The sequence below is a fragment of the Pleurodeles waltl genome, chromosome 2_2 (assembly GCF_031143425.1).
Source record: "Pleurodeles waltl isolate 20211129_DDA chromosome 2_2, aPleWal1.hap1.20221129, whole genome shotgun sequence".
Classification (NCBI taxonomy): Eukaryota; Metazoa; Chordata; class Amphibia; order Caudata; family Salamandridae; genus Pleurodeles; species Pleurodeles waltl.
Genome location: NC_090439.1, coordinates 410,514,142 through 410,533,405, shown reverse-complemented (window position 1 = coordinate 410,533,405; position 19,264 = coordinate 410,514,142).

Genomic DNA, 19,264 nt, shown 5'->3' with positions numbered 1-19,264 from the left:
GCCGAAATTCTGACGGGGAGGTTACTGCCATTATGGGTGGCTCCCCGCCGGGCCCATTACAAGTTTCCCACTGGGTCCGTGGGTGGAAACTTCAGTTTCTACCTGCTGGCCAAGCGGGAAACTGCCTACAGCATTATCTTCGGCTCGTAATAGAGCTGGCGGCCATGTTATAGTGTGCAGGTTACACCAGCACCCTTGCAAAGTTCACTGTCTGCAAAGCAGACAGTGAACACTGCAACAGTGCTTGGCAGGGGGGCCCCTGCCCCCCTTCCCTGCTTGCCTTTTTATGGTGGTGCTACCCCCAGGGAATTGCTGTCAGAGAACAAAGTTGTGGTCCCCAGGGCAGCGCGGATTAGGACCGTCAGAACCACCAGACCACTGCGGTCATAATGTGGCACTCGGATCACCGAATTGGTGGTGGTCCGACCACCACCGTGAACCTAACGGTCATGAGACCACCAAGTTTGTAATGAGGGTCTTGGTCTTTTGGTATTACATGGAGATCTAGTTGTAGGGTTTTAAGGGGTATTGCGTGGGTAGTTGTTTATTTCAATTATGCATGGATCATTGCTAACATAGGCAGTTTCTCCTCTAGGGCTAAAGGGCTACGCCCAGGGTTCGATTTCCCTTGCAAAGTTTATCCACACATCTGAGTCAAGCTCAAAGCGAAATATATATGCTTACAGGAAAGGCAGTTATCTGATGTATGGGTTAAAAATGGTCCTATCTTCATGCCCCTAACATTAATGCCAAAAACATGGATTGACTTGTGAACAACGAACATTAAAAATGTTAAGGTAATGTGTGTCAGTAATTTTGTTCCTCTCTTGTTTCACGTTTTACTTAATGTTGCATTCACCAAGAGAGTTAGCTGTTTCATCATGCTCAGTTTTTGTATTTCATTTTGTGCATTTTATTGCTTGCATAGTGCATACTTTGAATTGTGCCAGATGTTTATGAGGGGCTTCAATTGAGAGCGCTGGTGCTGAGGCTGAAGGCAAAGCAAAGTGCCTGTCAGTGTGTTGGCACCTCTGCAGAGCACACAAAACAATGGTCGTGTATTCCAGTGACAACTGAAATTCAGTATAGATGTGTGCAAGGGTTGTGCAAAGAGGTCAAAATATTTAGAAGGCAAAAGCAAGAGGAAATAAAGGGGCATATTTATACTCCGTTTGCGCCGAAATTGCGTCGTTTTTTTTTACGCAATTTCGGCGCAAAACTAACTCCATATTTATACTTTGGCGTTAGATGCGTCTAGCGCCAAAGTCCATGGAGTTAGCGTCATTTTTTAGCGTGGACACCTACTTTGCGTTAATTATATGCAAGGTAGGCGTTCCCGTCTAAAAAATCGACTCCGAGGCATGTGCGTGGGATTTATACTCCCGGGCAAAAATCACGCCCGGGAGTGGGCGGGTCAAAAAAAATGACATACGTCCGCTTTTGCGCCGTTTTTTAGCACCTGCAAAAGGCAGGCGTTAAGGGACCTGTGGGCTCTGAAGGAGCCCAGAGGTGCCCTCCCATGCCACCAGGGACACCCCCTGTCACCCATGCCCACCCCAGGAGGACACCCAAGGCTGGAGGGACCCATACCAGGGACATTAAGGTAAGTTCAGGTAAGTTGTTTATTTTTTATTTTTTTTATGGCATGGGGGGCCTGATTTGTGCCCCCCTACATGCCACTATGCCCAATGACCATGCCCAGGGGACAGAAGTCCCCTGGGCATGGCCATTGGGCAAGGGTGCATGACTCCTGTCTTTGCTAAGACAGGAGTCATTTCTATGGGGGTTGGGAGTGAAAAAAAATGGCGCAAATCGGGTTAAGGCGCAAAAATTGCCTCAACCTGACTTGCCCCATTTCTTGACGCCCAAGCTCCATATCCCCCTACGCCGGCGCTGCCTGGTGTACGTCGTTTTTTTTAACGCACACCAGACGGCGCCGGTGGCTAACACCGGCTAACGTCATTCAATAAATACGGCGCCTGCATGGCGCTTCAGAATGGCGTTAGCCGGCGCTAATATTTTTTGACGCAAAACTGCGTTGCCGCAGTTTTGCGTCAAAAAGTATAAATATGGGCCAAAGTGCTCACATTTGTATGAGCGCAGTGTATGGATGGGATGGTAAAATGAGGGAGATGCGAAGAAGTGCATTCAGGTGGCAGTGAAAGGAGGGTGGTGAAGAGGAAAGAAAGGAGATTGAAAATATGCAGATGGATGAGATGTGAAGAGATAAAGGGCATACATATCTAACATAAAACACAGATAACTGAAGGCCATACTCCTTCCACAGGCCTCAATAATATTTAATTTATAGTCTCACAATTTCAGTGTTGAAACATTTTCAGTGTTCATTATTTATAAGAAATCACGTATCACAGGCAACAACCATTGACAAAACCAATAGGACTGACACATTTTAGGTGTATGGCAGTTGTTGTGTTATATTTCTGGATGCAATAACATCTCAGAGAAAAACCAAAATACAGGTCGGTGGCACACTAAGAGGATCACAGAAATGTATTTTAAATGTCCTTTTTGGAGAGCTGCAACTTTAAGACCTGTCTGCACATATTTCCGAATGACTGATTGCAGCCAGCAGTTGTGGGTGTTTTCCAATGCCTTCTTAGAACATTTTCTTCTAAAGTTGATGCTGCATGCAGTGTAAGACACCACACAAGCATACACTTTAGTGGGCTTGAAGTTGTCAGGCTGTAAAATTTGCACATTAGAATAACTGTTGAACTTATTATTGCAGTAAGATATGGGAAGGTTTTTAATGTGTTTAATATTTCACAGCTGTACATTTGCACTTGCTTTCCCACTAAATGATTTTGCTTTCAAATGCACCATTTGTCCATTTTTGTTTTCTTTTTTCTTTTTTTTCTTGGGAGGAGGACCCACCCGAGACAGCACATTTTTCCATTGGGCTTGCTCACTTTACGCGCTACATAAATGTCTTACCAAACATTTGCGTCCTACCATTTTCAAATGTCACCAGCCACCTCTGGTTGATCTTAACATGTTAATATTTTAAAATGTTTCAATTATTATTTGTTTTTTTAGGTGTTTTATTGTTTGTTGAGATCCGTTTTAAATTGTAAGAGGGCTTCGAAACTGAGCTTAGTTGATTAGTGTAATAATGACATTGATTTGCAGATTGGCAATTGAGTTTAATGAAAAATATGATTTTGTATAAGTTATTTAAAACATGCATTGTCATTAATAGGGTGTGTTTTACTATGGTGTTGGTTGTGATTTAGTTTCAATGTTTTTTAATGTAATTTTTATATAATTATTTAATATGTATATGTTTTCATATTATGGAGAAAATCATTATTTCACAATATAGAGTTTTTCAATGTTCATGTGTTTATGGATTGGTTTGAGGTATGGTGTATATTATTGGTATTTTATTCCTTTTTTATTTTCATAGTTTAAAATATAAATGTAATTTTGCAAAATAATCCATATAACAGTTTATAAAATGTGTGAAAGGAGAAAGTATATTATTTATGTATAATGAATGTGTTCTCTCACATATATTTTCTTTCCTGAATGAATGTCAGACTGGAGTTAGAGAAGTAAATCTTCCACTGCCACTGCACATACTTTACCCAGTGTTTGTTAAAGCAGTGCTAGAACAGCAAATGCTATTTATGAAATACATATATTTTAATTTAAACTATAATTTTCACAGTTATTTATGTATTTAAATCATGTTTACAGTTAATGTGAAAGTTACATCTATTGATGTAATTAAATATATTTGTGTGTGTATGTATATATGTGTGACATAGTCATACCTTTGGCCCTGATCGCCCCCATCTTTTCACTGATAACAGTGTTTACTGACTCTGACTGTGCCCTGGCTCTGCTAACAAGGCCCAGGGCCAGTACTCTGTTAAAAAGGTATTTGCAAATTAGGCTTAGTTATAATGGGCACTGACAACCCCTGGGTGTCAAAACCACAGTGAACCTGCATGGACTAGATATTGCCCCTCAAGAAATAGACGCATCACTCTTCTGAAGGAGAGAACAATTATGCATTGCCTACCTGATCGGAGACGAAACAAGACACACTTGCGAGTAAAGATTTGATGCATCACTGACTTTTCTGACACACGCTCACCCGTGCGGCTTTATTTTAGATGCAAACCAGGTACTTTGTGTGAAAACAACACATCCATTGATTTCTATGGATTAAGACTCTTTTTGATTTAAAAATTCATAACTTTGCATGTGTATGTTGGATTTTTGTCATTTAGGTCTTGTTTGATTAAGGTAGATGATGGCTATGTTTCGAAACTGGTCTTGTGTTACTTTTGTGGTGTTTTCACTGTGTTACTGTGTGTGTTGGTACAAATACTTTACATATCGCCTCTGAGATAAGCCGGCTTGTCCTAGGTGTGTATCTCTCTTACCCAGAATAGAGTGAGGATCCCTGCTTAGACAGAGTGCATTCTGACTGCCAACAGGAGACCCCTTTTCTAAAAAGAGGTCAGTTGCAGACCACCACCTCTGTGGGCTGTTTAGGTTGGAGGGGACAGTTCTGTCCCCTCAAGGAGCCATAGATGGTCCTGGGGACTAACACCCCCTAAGACCAGCTCCTGCTATGTCCTGGGGTGCCCACCCGGGACATAACTGTTTGCTGTGACGGCAGGAGCTGGCAGCTCCCATCAAGTCACAGCAAACACTCAGCTCACAGCAAGGGATAGGATAGCTGTCAAACTGCTCTCCCTTGCTGTGAGCAGAGGTTTCCTCTGTTTCCCAGCCCACAGAGATGCAGGCAGGGTAACAGACGAAACATTTGCTCTCACACAGGTGTGGGCTGCTTTAGCAGCTCCATCTCTGTGACAACAATGCCGGCTCTCACAGGAGGTGGGGAGCCAACTGGGAATGCAGAGGTCTTCAGGCTCCGCCCACAGTCCACGACATTGCGACTGGTGCCCTAAGGTAACTTCAACTTGTGCCCTAAGGTAACTATAACTTGCCCACTCACCATGCACTGCTGATTACCCTGCAAATTACAGCACTCATTACATCTTTGATAACATCATTGATAATATCAGTGTAACATCTGCTGTAAAATTATTGATGAGATAACTGTGCATGATGGGAGCACAGGTTATAGTTACCTTAGGGCGCAAGTTATAGTTACCTTAGGACATAAGTTATAGTTACTTGAAAAAACTGTATCTATAACAGGAGAATTTCTATGGTTTTGTACGTTTAAAATGTGAGCCTAACTATAACGTCCCTGTAACCTTTGAGTTTTTAATTGATTTATATATATATATATATATATATATATATATATATATATATATATATATATATATAAATAAATAAATATATATATATATATATACACATATGTACACCAGTTATAGTTATCTCATGCACTCAAGTAAGTATAACTCATGCTTTAAGGTAACTATAACGTGTGCCCTCGCCATGCACTGCTAATTAGCCCACATATTACATTACTGATGACATCTTCTATGACATCATTGATAATATCACTGCAACCTATGCAATGACATTATTGATATGAAAACTGTGCATGGCAGGGTTATTACTTCTAGTTACCTTACAGCAAGAGTTATGGTTACTTGAGATGACAATAGCTTGTGAAATTTTGTGGTTTTTGGAGTTAATAAATGTAACGTTGGTATTAAAAATTTCACCTTTGGTATATGTAAATATTTATTTTTTGTCACTGAAAAAAATCAAAGGTTAAAGTAACATTATAGTCAGGTGTGATAAAAGGATCTCTTTTTATAGTTAGGTGAATTTGTCAATGACAACATTAATATTTGGAGCTAAAAAAACACATAAATTCTCCAGTTATAGTTAGTAACACTAACTAAAACTTGGAGCCCCACCATGCACTGCTTATGACCTCACATTTAACATCACTCATGACATGTTCTATGACATAATTTATAACATTAGTGATGACATCTCAAAATAGGTATAACTCGCATAAATCAAATTACTTAACTAGCCATATACCTCATTCAAAGTATTTGAGGGGGGGGGTTAATATTAACAATACTTTTGGCTAACTCATTGGGTGTTGGAAATAGGGGATTTTTTGTTCTGTTTGAAATTTAAGTGGCGGGCTCCCCTTTTTCTTTAAGTCCCTCTAAGCTCTTTATTTGTGGTGTGCCTAATTTGAGTGCCAACCCAGGGAACAGTAGCAGGAGCAGGCTAAATCTCAGTATATATAACTCTGTTGTAAAGTGCGAAAACTTTGTTGAAAATTAGTAAATCTGCACTAAGGAATATTAGTAAATTTAACTCTATGTTACAGACTAGTACCAAAACTCAGCACTCAAAAAGGCGTGGGGAAAGAAACCCACTTCTATTACAAGAACAACTCAACTCTTCTTTACCGATGCAATAATTCAATTTCGTTCACAGTCATTTTGTGTGGTCCTGCTTGTCATTAATAATATCCAGTATGATCAGAAGTCTCTCTTAACAATTTGAAATGTTTGGCTTTTTATGACCGGTAGCACATAAAAAACTTTCATCAGTGCTATCAATCATTGGTAATAACAAACAATTATTTGAAGAAATTCAGCCAGAAGGACACATGAAAAAAAACTGTAACAGACAATCATTATTACACATGGAGAGAGGAAGAGGGAGGAGGGGGGATAAATATGGAGGAACACTCCGTACTTAGCTCCCTATAATTCAAAATACACACGAAAGTACGGGGTTCTCTAAAAGCGGACGTCGCGGATATTAGCGTAGCCCTGGGTTGTATGTATTCCTATTTGGAAGGGTAAAGTCAGTGGAATGTCAGTTGGAAATTACCGAGTGGAACAGCGAGGGGTGGGAAGAAAGGGATTTCCTTTTACGGACTAGGTGGTCTCACACACTATATAGTGTCATGCTTCATCATTTGACCACCTAGACCCACCCAGGTAGGACAGTGCCACCTGGGCGGACTCAACCTCACTGTTAAAGGAACAGGAGGGAGTGCGTAAATAAACTTGTTTCTGGAAAGATCGGGATCCAGCTAATCTACTGAAAAACTAAAAACACCTAAGCAGACACCTGTGAAGAGCAACAAATTTAATGGTGGTGTCTGACTGGTGTAGTTAAAAAGGGGGGTTGGGACACCTCTGTGAGGACAAGGACTCACAGGGTCACCTAACTAATTACTAGCCAACATGTTTCTGCCCTCAAAAGTGAGCCAATGAAGGTCTCGGGGCATTCGTCAGGGCCTAGGATCCCTACGTCTCACGTTGGAGGAAAATACTCTATGGGGAAATCAAAGAGTGAGAAAATGAAAAATGAATGATCTACATTACCCAAGGAATTACCTTGAGGTGGCCTATGGGGAGAAAAACAATTAATTAGCACTCTGGTGGCAACCAGCACTGCAAAACCAACCAACTACACACGTGTCAAGGGGATGCATTCATGCACGAAACACATATGTTCAAACAAGGTAAAATACATGCGTGGAGTGACTGAGTGGGTATATCTACACAAGTGGACAGTCCTATCACTACAGGGAATTATAGTTCTTACCCTTTTCTTAGAGGCAGCTAGCCTCTGGTATCCAGGAGGGGGAGTGTCCCCTTATAGTCACACACTAAGGGATAGAGATGAACATAAAGACGAAGTGAGGAGAGGAACAGAAGTAGGCAGAATAGATACAGAGGGAGCATAAGGGGGGGGGAGGAAAACAAGTTCCCATTAGGAACCCACTATTGCTGGTAGAAAAATACTGGTTAAGAGAAACCGAAGTGACTAGAGACAAAAAAAGTAAGATTAAAAGCAATAAGGGCTTATCTGTGCTGCCTGTGATCCGGTATGCCACTCACTACATCAAAGGGGACGCTCGCCGTGCGCCTACTTCGTCCTCTCCTTGGACCGCTTGTGACAAGTGGCTGAGGGAGAACGGTCTATTTATGGCTGTAAGAAATTCCAGGTGCGCCCTGTTAGCGCGTAAATTGGAGTTCAATTGATGTTAATCTCCGCCGCGGGCCTCTTTGCGTTACTAGCCTCGATATGATTGCCGTAATGGCGGGCGCACCGGCCAAGCCGGGACGCCGGCATGAATGTGATCGAGTGCAAAGGCGGGCCTCTTTAGGTTGATGGCCTCGATGTGCTTTACCGCACCCGCCGGCGCCCCAGCCGTGCCGGGGCGCCGGCATGAATGCGGGCGAGTGCAAGGGTGGGGCCCGAGCCGGAAGATTCCGGCCCGAGCGCCACCAGCGGAAGGCTCGCGTTTCCAGTGACCGCTGGGAAATGTAGTTCCCAGCGGTCCCGTAGCCCGAAGGGCCAAGAAAGAGAGAAAAAAAGAGAAAAAAAGAAGAGAAAAACGTGGGAAAGGATAAAGAAAAGGAAGGAGGGGGGGGAAAAGAAGGGGGGACGAAAGAAAGGGAGGAGGGAGAGGGGGGAACAAAACGGACGGGGGGGGGTTTGGGTGTTGTAGAAGAAATGCAACCGGGGGGGGGGGAAAGAGAGACAGAACGGGAAGAAAAAGGAAAAGAGAGGGAGGGAGGAGGTGACAACCAGGGGGGGGGCAGTAGAAGAAAGGGGGGGGGGGGAAAAACCAAAAGGGGGGGGGGGAAAAGGGGAGAGAAATAAAATAAAAATAATAATGATAAATAAAAATAAAAATAAAAATAAAAAGGCGAGAAAAAGAGAGGAGAGCGGGATATGAAGGATTTTCTTTTTAGGGGGAAACGAAGAAGAGGGAAAGACATGGATAATGTAGAAGAAATGCAACCAGGGGGGGGGGAAGGGGAAGAAAAAGATAGAGCAGAAGCGGACGGAAGAGAGGACTCATAAATTAGTCAGAGAAATCATTTATTGAGTGTGAACCAGGGGATCTCATCATTAAGACCATTGGTGTCCGTGTGTAATCTCCAGACCCAACGTTGTTCGGTCTGGAGCAATCTCTGTGTCATATTGGAGGACGATGGAGATAGTTGCTCAATGACCGTCCAGTTTAAGTCATCTGCCGAATGTTTTTCCAGAAGGAAGTGGTTAGTCAATTTAGTAGCCTCTCGTTTACAACGGATCGTACTCCTATGTTCACAGATTCTTGTGGCGACCTTTCTAGATGTCATTCCCACGTATTTAAGGTTACAGGGGCATCTAATCAAATATATCACGTTTTTGCTGTTACAGTTGGTTAGGGATCTTTGAGCCCATGGAGTCTTAAGGTCTAGGTCTATTGTGGTTGACTTTTTGGTGAAACAGCAGACACTGCAGTTGCCACATGGGTAGTGTCCTCTTGGTGGTGGGAGGCCCCATAGTGTGGTTTGTGTCATTAGGGAATTGTTTTTTTCTTCTTTGGGTCTTGTGTGGACAACCATGTCCCGTATGTTTGTGGCTCTTTTAAACGCATGTAGTGGCTGCTGAAAAGGTAAACCACCAGATATAAGGATTTTCCACTCATCTTTGATGATTTTCTGAATCTTATTGGATAGTGGGTTAAAGGTAGTCACACACACAATTTGTTCAGTGTCAGACGTCCTAGTGCGTGGTTGTAGTAGTTGGTCCCTATTATTATTCCCCGCTCTTTTGTATGCTCTCTTCACCAGATGTGTGGGATAATCCTTGGTTTGCAGCTTACTAACCAATTTCTCAGCGTGTTTGCGGTAGTCTGTGAGGGTGGAACAATTCCGTCGTAGACGTAAAAATTGACCAACAGGGAGATTCTCCCTCAGGGACCTTGGGTGGAAGCTTTTGAATTGGAGCAGGTTATTCCGATCTGTGGGTTTATAATAGACCTCTGTGGCTAGAGCCCCATTGCTTTCATAGATTGATAGGTCAAGAAATGCTAGTTGGTTGTCACCTATGGTCATGGTGAAGTTCAGGAAAGGGTTAGCTGTATTTAACCAATTTACAAAATTCATCGCCTCATCTCTAGTTCCTGTCCAGACCAATAGAATGTCATCTATATATCGTTTCCAGAGTTTAATCTGCTGGAAAAACGGGTTGTCATCGTGGTTGACTACCTGTCTCTCAAAGTGATCAACATAGAGACATGCCAAGCTAGGTGCGAAAGTGCTACCCATAGATGTACCCTGTATTTGCAGGAAAAAGTTATCCTCAAACTTGAAATAGTTCCTTGTGAGAGCCAAATGTGCCAAGTCAAGTATGAAGTCAGGCGGTGTACGTGACTCTCCTCCATTGGCTTCCAAAAGGTCGCTAATGACCTGCAGAGTGGCCTCCTGGGGAATGTTGGTGTATAGGGATTCTACATCCAGGGTGATCAACAGTTCTCTAGTTGTGTCAAAAGCCACAGAGTCTAATAAGACTAACACATCCGTCGTGTCTTTTAGGTAAGTAGGAATTCTTCTGACCAATGGCTGAAGGAAGAAATCCACAAATTGAGACAGGGGTTCTAGAACCGATCCGATCCCGGATACAATAGGTCTCCCTGGTGGGGGAATTTTCCCTTTATGCATTTTTGGGAGAATATAAAAATAGGGAATCCTAGGGTTAGCCTGTATCAGGAAGTCTGCCTCATGTCGAGTAATCCAGTCGTTCTCTATGCCCTTCATCACGAAAAAGGAAATTTTGTCTTGAATATCAGGTGTGGGGTCTCGAGATAAGCGTTTATAATGGTGGGTATTACCCAACAGACGTTCGCACTCATCTCTATACATTTTAAGTGGAGAAATTACCGTTGCTCCCCCTTTGTCTGCTGGTTTAATGATTATCATGGGGTCAGATGTCAGGCCTTTCAGAGCTGAAAGCTCGGCCGTACTCATATTCTGGTATGTTTTTTTGGTGGTCCCAGTAAGTGCGTTGACTTTTAGGGATACTGATTTCTCAAAAGCCAGGACCTCGGGGGGCATCTGTCCCGTGGTTGGGCAGAAAGTGGACTTTGGGCGTAGGCCAGTGTTTTTGTCTGAAGCCTCGTAATGTTTCTCCAAGAAGAACGTTTTCAAGCGTATCTTTCGAAACAAACCCGCTAGTTCTGTTCGGGTTTTAAATAAGTCAATTTTGGGCGTGGGCACAAAGTTTAAGCCCTTGTTTAGTGCCTTAGTTTCAATTTCACTCAGAACCCGGTTACTCAGATTGATAATGTTATCTGTTTGATTATCCGTCAGGCTCGTTACAGTGTTTTGCTTGTCCCTGGGAGGGGTTCCCTTTGTGCAGTATTCTCTGGGGTGTCCTCTTTTGGCCTCCAAAGTACCTCTTTCCTTTTTCCTTTTCCCCTCCCGTTGCCTCTGTCTAAAAAAGGCTGCGGTGGCTCAGGAAAAGACCATTGTGCAGGGTGTTGGAAAAAGGGCGCCTGGTATTGAGGTGGGAGTCCATATTGGGAAGGCCAACCCCATTGTTGATTATGGTATGGAGGGCAGGGGGGTAACATAGGTGGGTGATTCCACCTTCCCCGGCGTTGCCCACGTCGTCCACGACGTTGCCGCAAATTATCTGATGATGAACTATCATTATCTGAACTGGTGTTACCACCAGATGAGGTGTCGGATATGTTGTTAGTTTTCGCTACATAATCCGATTTGGTATAAGGGTATATCTTCTCGTGGGAGAACCGATCGAGATCTTTTTGGATTTAGAAATCTTTCGCTGAGTGAGATATTCCTTATGCTCGTTCATATTTTTGTTTACCTCCTCTAGTTTCTTTTTAAAGGAGAGAATGCTCATCCCTGATTTTAGGTTATTCTCACTCGTTTTTATCTGAATTAGGAGTGCCTCGGATAACCTTGTCGCTGTTTTTATGATCAGGATGAGCCAATCTCTAGTACACTTCCATGCTATCAAAGCCCAATCCTTTCTAAATTCTAGATCTTCAAGGAATATACGTGGGGCATTGGTGACCAACAGTCCATTTGGTGCTGTATTGCTCCGGAGGTATTCAGTCAGAACGGCCCCGTGGAGAATAGTTTTGACATGAGATCGTTTTAGTTCTACTAGTGTATCCCAGTCGCCCAACTGGGACAAACTCTTGGAGAGGGTGGTATCACCAAGAAGTGAGGGGGCCGACAGAATGGCTGTCAGATCCTTATCACTGAAGGAGAGTCCTTCCGCCATACTGGGGAAGAAAGAGCACCGATATGAGGCAGTAGGGGGAGAGGGGAAAAGAAAGGGAAGAGGACAAACAACCTTAGTGTTGGTGTGTGGTCCTGGACAAAGGAGCAATAATTACTCACTAGAGGGGGGACTCTCGCAGCTAGCAGCTGCTCAACTATCATTACACATGGAGAGAGGAAGAGGGAGGAGGGGGGATAAATATGGAGGAACACTCCGTACTTAGCTCCCTATAATTCAAAATACACACGAAAGTACGGGGTTCTCTAAAAGCGGACGTCGCAGATATTAGCGTAGCCCTGGGTTGTATGTATTCCTATTTGGAAGGGTAAAGTCAGTGGAATGTCAGTTGGAAATTACCGAGTGGAACAGCGAGGGGTGGGAAGAAAGGGATTTCCTTTTACGGACTAGGTGGTCTCACACACTATATAGTGTCATGCTTCATCATTTGACCACCTAGACCCACCCAGGTAGGACAGTGCCACCTGGGCGGACTCAACCTCACTGTTAAAGGAACAGGAGGGAGTGCGTAAATAAACTTGTTTCTGGAAAGATCGGGATCCAGCTAATCTACTGAAAAACTAAAAACACCTAAGCAGACACCTGTGAAGAGCAACAAATTTAATGGTGGTGTCTGACTGGTGTAGTTAAAAAGGGGGGTTGGGACACCTCTGTGAGGACAAGGACTCACAGGGTCACCTAACTAATTACTAGCCAACATGTTTCTGCCCTCAAAAGTGAGCCAATGAAGGTCTCGGGGCATTCGTCAGGGCCTAGGATCCCTACGTCTCACGTTGGAGGAAAATACTCTATGGGGAAATCAAAGAGTGAGAAAATGAAAAATGAATGATCTACATTACCCAAGGAATAACCTTGAGGCGGCCTATGGGGAGAAAAACAATTAATTAGCACTCTGGTGGCACACAGCACTGCAAAACCAACCAACTACACACGTGTCAAGGGGATGCATTCATGCACGAAACACATATGTTCAAACAAGGTAAAATACATGCGTGGAGTGACTGAGTGGGTATATCTACACAAGTGGACAGTCCTATCACTACAGGGAATTATAGTTCTTACCCTTTTCTTAGAGGCAGCTAGCCTCTGGTATCCAGGAGGGGGAGTGTCCCCTTATAGTCACACACTAAGGGATAGAGATGAACATAAAGACGAAGTGAGGAGAGGAACAGAAGTAGGCAGAATAGATACAGAGGGAGCATAAGGGGGGGGAAGGAAAACAAGTTCCCATTAGGAACCCACTATTGCTGGTAGAAAAATACTGGTTAAGAGAAACCGAAGTGACTAGAGACAAAAAAAGTAAGATTAAAAGCAATAAGGGCTTATCTGTGCTGCCTGTGATCCGGTATGCCACTCACTACATCAAAGGGGACGCTCGCCATGCGCCTACTTCGTCCTCTCCTTGGACCGCTTGTGACAAGTGGCTGAGGGAGAACGGTCTATTTATGGCTGTAAGAAATTCCAGGTGCGCCCTGTTAGCGCGTAAATTGGAGTTCAATTGATGTTAATCTCCGCCGCGGGCCTCTTTGCGTTACTAGCCTCGATATGATTGCCGTAACGGCGGGCGCACCGGCCAAGCCGGGACGCCGGCATGAATGTGATCGAGTGCAAAGGCGGGCCTCTTTAGGTTGATGGCCTCGATGTGCTTTACCGCACCCGCCGGCACCCCAGCCGTGCCGGGGCGCCGGCATGAATGCGGGCGAGTGCAAGGGTGGGGCCCGAGCCGGAAGATTCCGGCCCGAGCGCCACCAGCGGAAGGCTCGCGTTTCCAGTGACCGCTGGGAAATGTAGTTCCCAGCGGTCCCGTAGCCCGAAGGGCCAAGAAAGAGAGAAAAAAAGAGAAAAAAAGAAGAGAAAAACGTGGGAAAGGATAAAGAAAAGGAAGGAGGGGGGGGGAAAGAAGGGGGAACGAAAGAAAGGGAGGAGGGAGAGGGGGGAACAAAACGGACGGGGGGGGTTTGGGTGTTGTAGAAGAAATGCAACCGGGGGGGGGGGGGAAAGAGAGACAGAACGGGAAGAAAAAGGAAAAGAGAGGGAGGGAGGAGGTGACAACCAGGGGGGGGGGCAGTAGAAGAAAGGGGGGGGGGGAAAAAACCAAAAGGGGGGGGGGAAAAAAAGGGGAGAGAAATAAAATAAAAATAATAATGATAAATAAAACTAAAAATAAAAATAAAAAGGCGAGAAAAAGAGAGGAGAGCGGGATATGAAGGATTTTCTTTTTAGGGGGAAACGAAGAAGAGGGAAAGACATGGATAATGTAGAAGAAATGCAACCAGGGGGGGGGAGGAAGGGGAAGAAAAAGATAGAGCAGAAGCGGACGGAAGAGAGGACTCATAAATTAGTCAGAGAAATCATTTATTGAGTGTGAACCAGGGGATCTCATCATTAAGACCATTGGTGTCCGTGTGTAATCTCCAGACCCAACGTTGTTCGGTCTGGAGCAATCTCTGTGTCATATTGGAGGACGATGGAGATAGTTGCTCAATGACCGTCCAGTTTAAGTCATCTGCCGAATGTTTTTCCAGAAGGAAGTGGTTAGTCAATTTAGTAGCCTCTCGTTTACAACGGATCGTACTCCTATGTTCACAGATTCTTGTGGCGACCTTTCTAGATGTCATTCCCACGTATTTAAGGTTACAGGGGCATCTAATCAAATATATCACGTTTTTGCTGTTACAGTTGGTTAGGGATCTTTGAGCCCATGGAGTCTTAAGGTCTAGGTCTATTGTGGTTGACTTTTTGGTGAAACAGCAGACACTGCAGTTGCCACATGGGTAGTGTCCTCTTGGTGGTGGGAGGCCCCATAGTGTGGTTTGTGTCGTTAGGGAATTGTTTTTTTCTTCTTTGGGTCTTGTGTGGACAACCATGTCCCGTATGTTTGTGGCTCTTTTAAACGCATGTAGTGGCTGCTGAAAAGGTAAACCACCAGATATAAGGATTTTCCACTCATCTTTGATGATTTTCTGAATCTTATTGGATAGTGGGTTAAAGGTAGTCACACACACAATTTGTTCAGTGTCAGACGTCCTAGTGCGTGGTTGTAGTAGTTGGTCCCTATTATTATTCCCCGCTCTTTTGTATGCTCTCTTCACCAGATGTGTGGGATAATCCTTGGTTTGCAGCTTACTAACCAATTTCTCAGCGTGTTTGCGGTAGTCTGTGAGGGTGGAACAATTCCGTCGTAGACGTAAAAATTGACCAACAGGGAGATTCTCCCTCAGGGACCTTGGGTGGAAGCTTTTGAATTGGAGCAGGTTATTCCGATCTGTGGGTTTATAATAGACCTCTGTGGCTAGAGCCCCATTGCTTTCATAGATTGATAGGTCAAGAAATGCTAGTTGGTTGTCACCTATGGTCATGGTGAAGTTCAGGAAAGGGTTAGCTGTATTTAACCAATTTACAAAATTCATCGCCTCATCTCTAGTTCCTGTCCAGACCAATAGAATGTCATCTATATATCGTTTCCAGAGTTTAATCTGCTGGAAAAACGGGTTGTCATCGTGGTTGACTACCTGTCTCTCAAAGTGATCCGGTGCGCCCGCCATTACGGCAATCATATCGAGGCTAGTAACGCAAAGAGGCCCGCGGCGGAGATTAACATCAATTGAACTCCAATTTACGCGCTAACAGGGCGCACCTGGAATTTCTTACAGCCATAAATAGACCGTTCTCCCTCAGCCACTTGTCACAAGCGGTCCAAGGAGAGGACGAAGTAGGCGCACGGCGAGCGTCCCCTTTGATGTAGTGAGTGGCATACCGGATCACAGGCAGCACAGATAAGCCCTTATTGCTTTTAATCTTACTTTTTTTGTCTCTAGTCACTTCGGTTTCTCTTAACCAGTATTTTTCTACCAGCAATAGTGGGTTCCTAATGGGAACTTGTTTTCCTTCCCCCCCCTTATGCTCCCTCTGTATCTATTCTGCCTACTTCTGTTCCTCTCCTCACTTCGTCTTTATGTTCATCTCTATCCCTTAGTGTGTGACTATAAGGGGACACTCCCCCTCCTGGATACCAGAGGCTAGCTGCCTCTAAGAAAAGGGTAAGAACTATAATTCCCTGTAGTGATAGGACTGTCCACTTGTGTAGATATACCCACTCAGTCACTCCACGCATGTATTTTACCTTGTTTGAACATATGTGTTTCGTGCATGAATGCATCCCCTTGACACGTGTGTAGTTGGTTGGTTTTGCAGTGCTGTGTGCCACCAGAGTGCTAATTAATTGTTTTTCTCCCCATAGGCCGCCTCAAGGTAATTCCTTGGGTAATGTAGATCATTCATTTTTCATTTTCTCACTCTTTGATTTCCCCATAGAGTATTTTCCTCCAACGTGAGACGTAGGGATCCTAGGCCCTGACGAATGCCCCGAGACCTTCATTGGCTCACTTTTGAGGGCAGAAACATGTTGGCTAGTAATTAGTTAGGTGACCCTGTGAGTCCTTGTCCTCACAGAGGTGTCCCAACCCCCCTTTTTAACTACACCAGTCAGACACCACCATTAAATTTGTTGCTCTTCACAGGTGTCTGCTTAGGTGTTTTTAGTTTTTCAGTAGATTAGCTGGATCCCGATCTTTCCAGAAACAAGTTTATTTACGCACTCCCTCCTGTTCCTTTAACAGTGAGGTTGAGTCCGCCCAGGTGGCACTGTCCTACCTGGGTGGGTCTAGGTGGTCAAATGATGAAGCATGACACTATATAGTGTGTGAGACCACCTAGTCCGTAAAAACAGACAATCATTAACCCATTCTGTGCTGTGGACGTAAGGGTTACGTTCAACAGCACAGTGCTCATGTGGTGAGGACGTAACCATTACGTGGTATGAGGGCTCCCTCTGTGGGCTTTCCTCCCACCCCGCCAAGGCAGGGATGGAAGGGGAAGCCCTTCCCTTTCCGTCCCCGACCCCCCTGGCCCCCCAGTGACGTTTGATGACGTCAGCACACATTCGCGTGCTGACCTCATCAGAGGCCACTTCCCCATCATGCTGGAAGCTCAGCTTCCAGCGCGATCGGAAGAGAAATGCTTTGCATTTCTCTTCTGGTCATGTGATGGGGGCCTGAGAGGCTTCAAAGGGAAGGAAATGGATTTTTTTCCCTTTGAAGTCTCTCAGAGCATTGCAGAAGCCGGATCATTATTTGATCCGGCTTCTGAAATGCCCACTAGACACAAGGGATTTATTTTTTAAAAGGAAAATGGTATGAGGGGAGGGACCCCTTGGGCAGGGGTCACTCCTCAGGGGGGCAATATTTTTCAAGGCCTTTTCTGCCTCCCCGGGGGCAGATCGGCCGATATTTAGACCACTTCTGCCCCACTTAGGGGCAGATCGGCTAATTTTTGTGAGGCATCACTAGGCGTCGTGGATTTTTTTTTGCGCCAATTTCATGCAAGGGGACCGACCTGTTAGACAAGGGTCGCTCCCGGGGTTTGCAAATTTATTTTAGGCACCTCTAGGCACCAGGGATACATTTTTGGAGTTTTTTATTGTTTTGTTTTTTAGAGGTGAGGAGCGACCCCTTAGGCAAGGGTCACTCCCCTGGGGGAAAAATGTATTTAGACCATTTCGGGCCCCCTTGGGGGCAGATCGGACAATTTTTGTCAGGCCAACCTGCCCCCAAAGGGGGCAGAAACCACTAGACACCGTGGAATTTTTTTTTGCACCAATTTCATGCAAGGGGAGCAACCCCTTAGGCAAGGGTCGCTCCCTGGGGGGGAATGTATTTTAGGCCATTTCTGCCTCCCTGGGAGCAGAAACCTCTAGGCACCAGGGATCATTTTATTTTGTTTTGTTTTTTAGAGGTGGGGAGCGACCCCTTAGGAAAAGGTTGCTCCCCTGGGGGGCAAATTTATTTTTTGCCATTTCTGCTCCCCTATTTTTGGAAGACCCATCTGCCCCCAATGGGGGGCAGAAAGCCGACCAGAGACCACAGAAGTTTTTTTTTTAAATAAATGGGGACAAAGTTTTCTGCTCACCAGTGGGCAGATGGGGCAATTACCCCTGATTCACATCCCTGGGGGCAGAAAGTCTACTAAATGCCAGGGAATAAAAAAAAAAAATAGTGAGGTGGTGGCTACCAACCAGTATGGGCCTGGTTATGCTCCCACCCCAAATGAAGGAGGTAACAGTCTTTCAGCTCTCCCCACACTCTAAAACATCTTATCCCACAGCAAGCAAGAAGACATTTGATTATTTTGGGTTTTGGTTTTACATTTGGGCCGTGAGAGCTTTGCTAACTCTCAAATTTGTCCCACTTGGAATGGTGAGGCCTGCACTTTATGGACTTTGGGACACTGCCATGTAAAAAAAATCCACAAGACCTAGACACATCTGAAAACTAAACATCTGGGTGATTTCAGGGTGGTGTGTTTCACATGCACCCCGCACCATTTTCTTACCCACAATGCCCTAAAAACCTCCAACTTTGCTGGAAATCACAGATTTTCCCCACGTTTTTGTGATGGAACCTTCCGGAATCTGCAGGAATCCACAAAATTCCTACCACCCAGCATTGTCTCATCTACACCAATAAAAATTCTGCTGGACTTTTTAGCCTATTTTTTTTTTTTCCAAACTGCCCTTTTGGACCCCTTTTGGTTCCTCCTCAATTTTGACATGTTTTTGGCTCTTCCCTGTCACAAGCACTTGGCCCACCTACACAAATGAGGTATCATTTTTACCGGGAGACTGAGGGGAACGTTGGGTGGTATGAAATTTGTCCCGGTGCGGTGATCCCACACAGAAATGTGGGAAAATGTGATCTTTTAGCTAAATTTAAGGTTTGCTGTGGATTCTGGGTAGGAAATCATTGGGGGATCCACGCAAGTCACACCTCCCTGGACTCATTCTGGGGAAAAACAGGTAGTTATGTCTTTGATAATTTTGATGTGTCCCGATAGTGTTTTGGGGCATTTCCTGTCGCGGGCGCAAGACCTTCCCACAAAAGTAAGGTACCCTTTTTATTGGGAGGCTTGGGGGAACGCTGGGTGGGAGAAAAGTTGTGGCTCCTCTCTGATTCCAGAACTTTCTGTCGCCAAAATGAGAGGAAAAAGTGTTTTCTTGGCCAAATTTTGAGGTTTGCCCACGATTCTGGGTAGCAGAACCTGGTCAGAGCCCCACAAGTCACCCAATCTTGGATTCCCCAGGGTGTCTAGTTTTCACAACTGCACAGGTTTGCTAAGTTTCTCTAGGTGCCGGATGAGCTAGAGGCCAAAATCC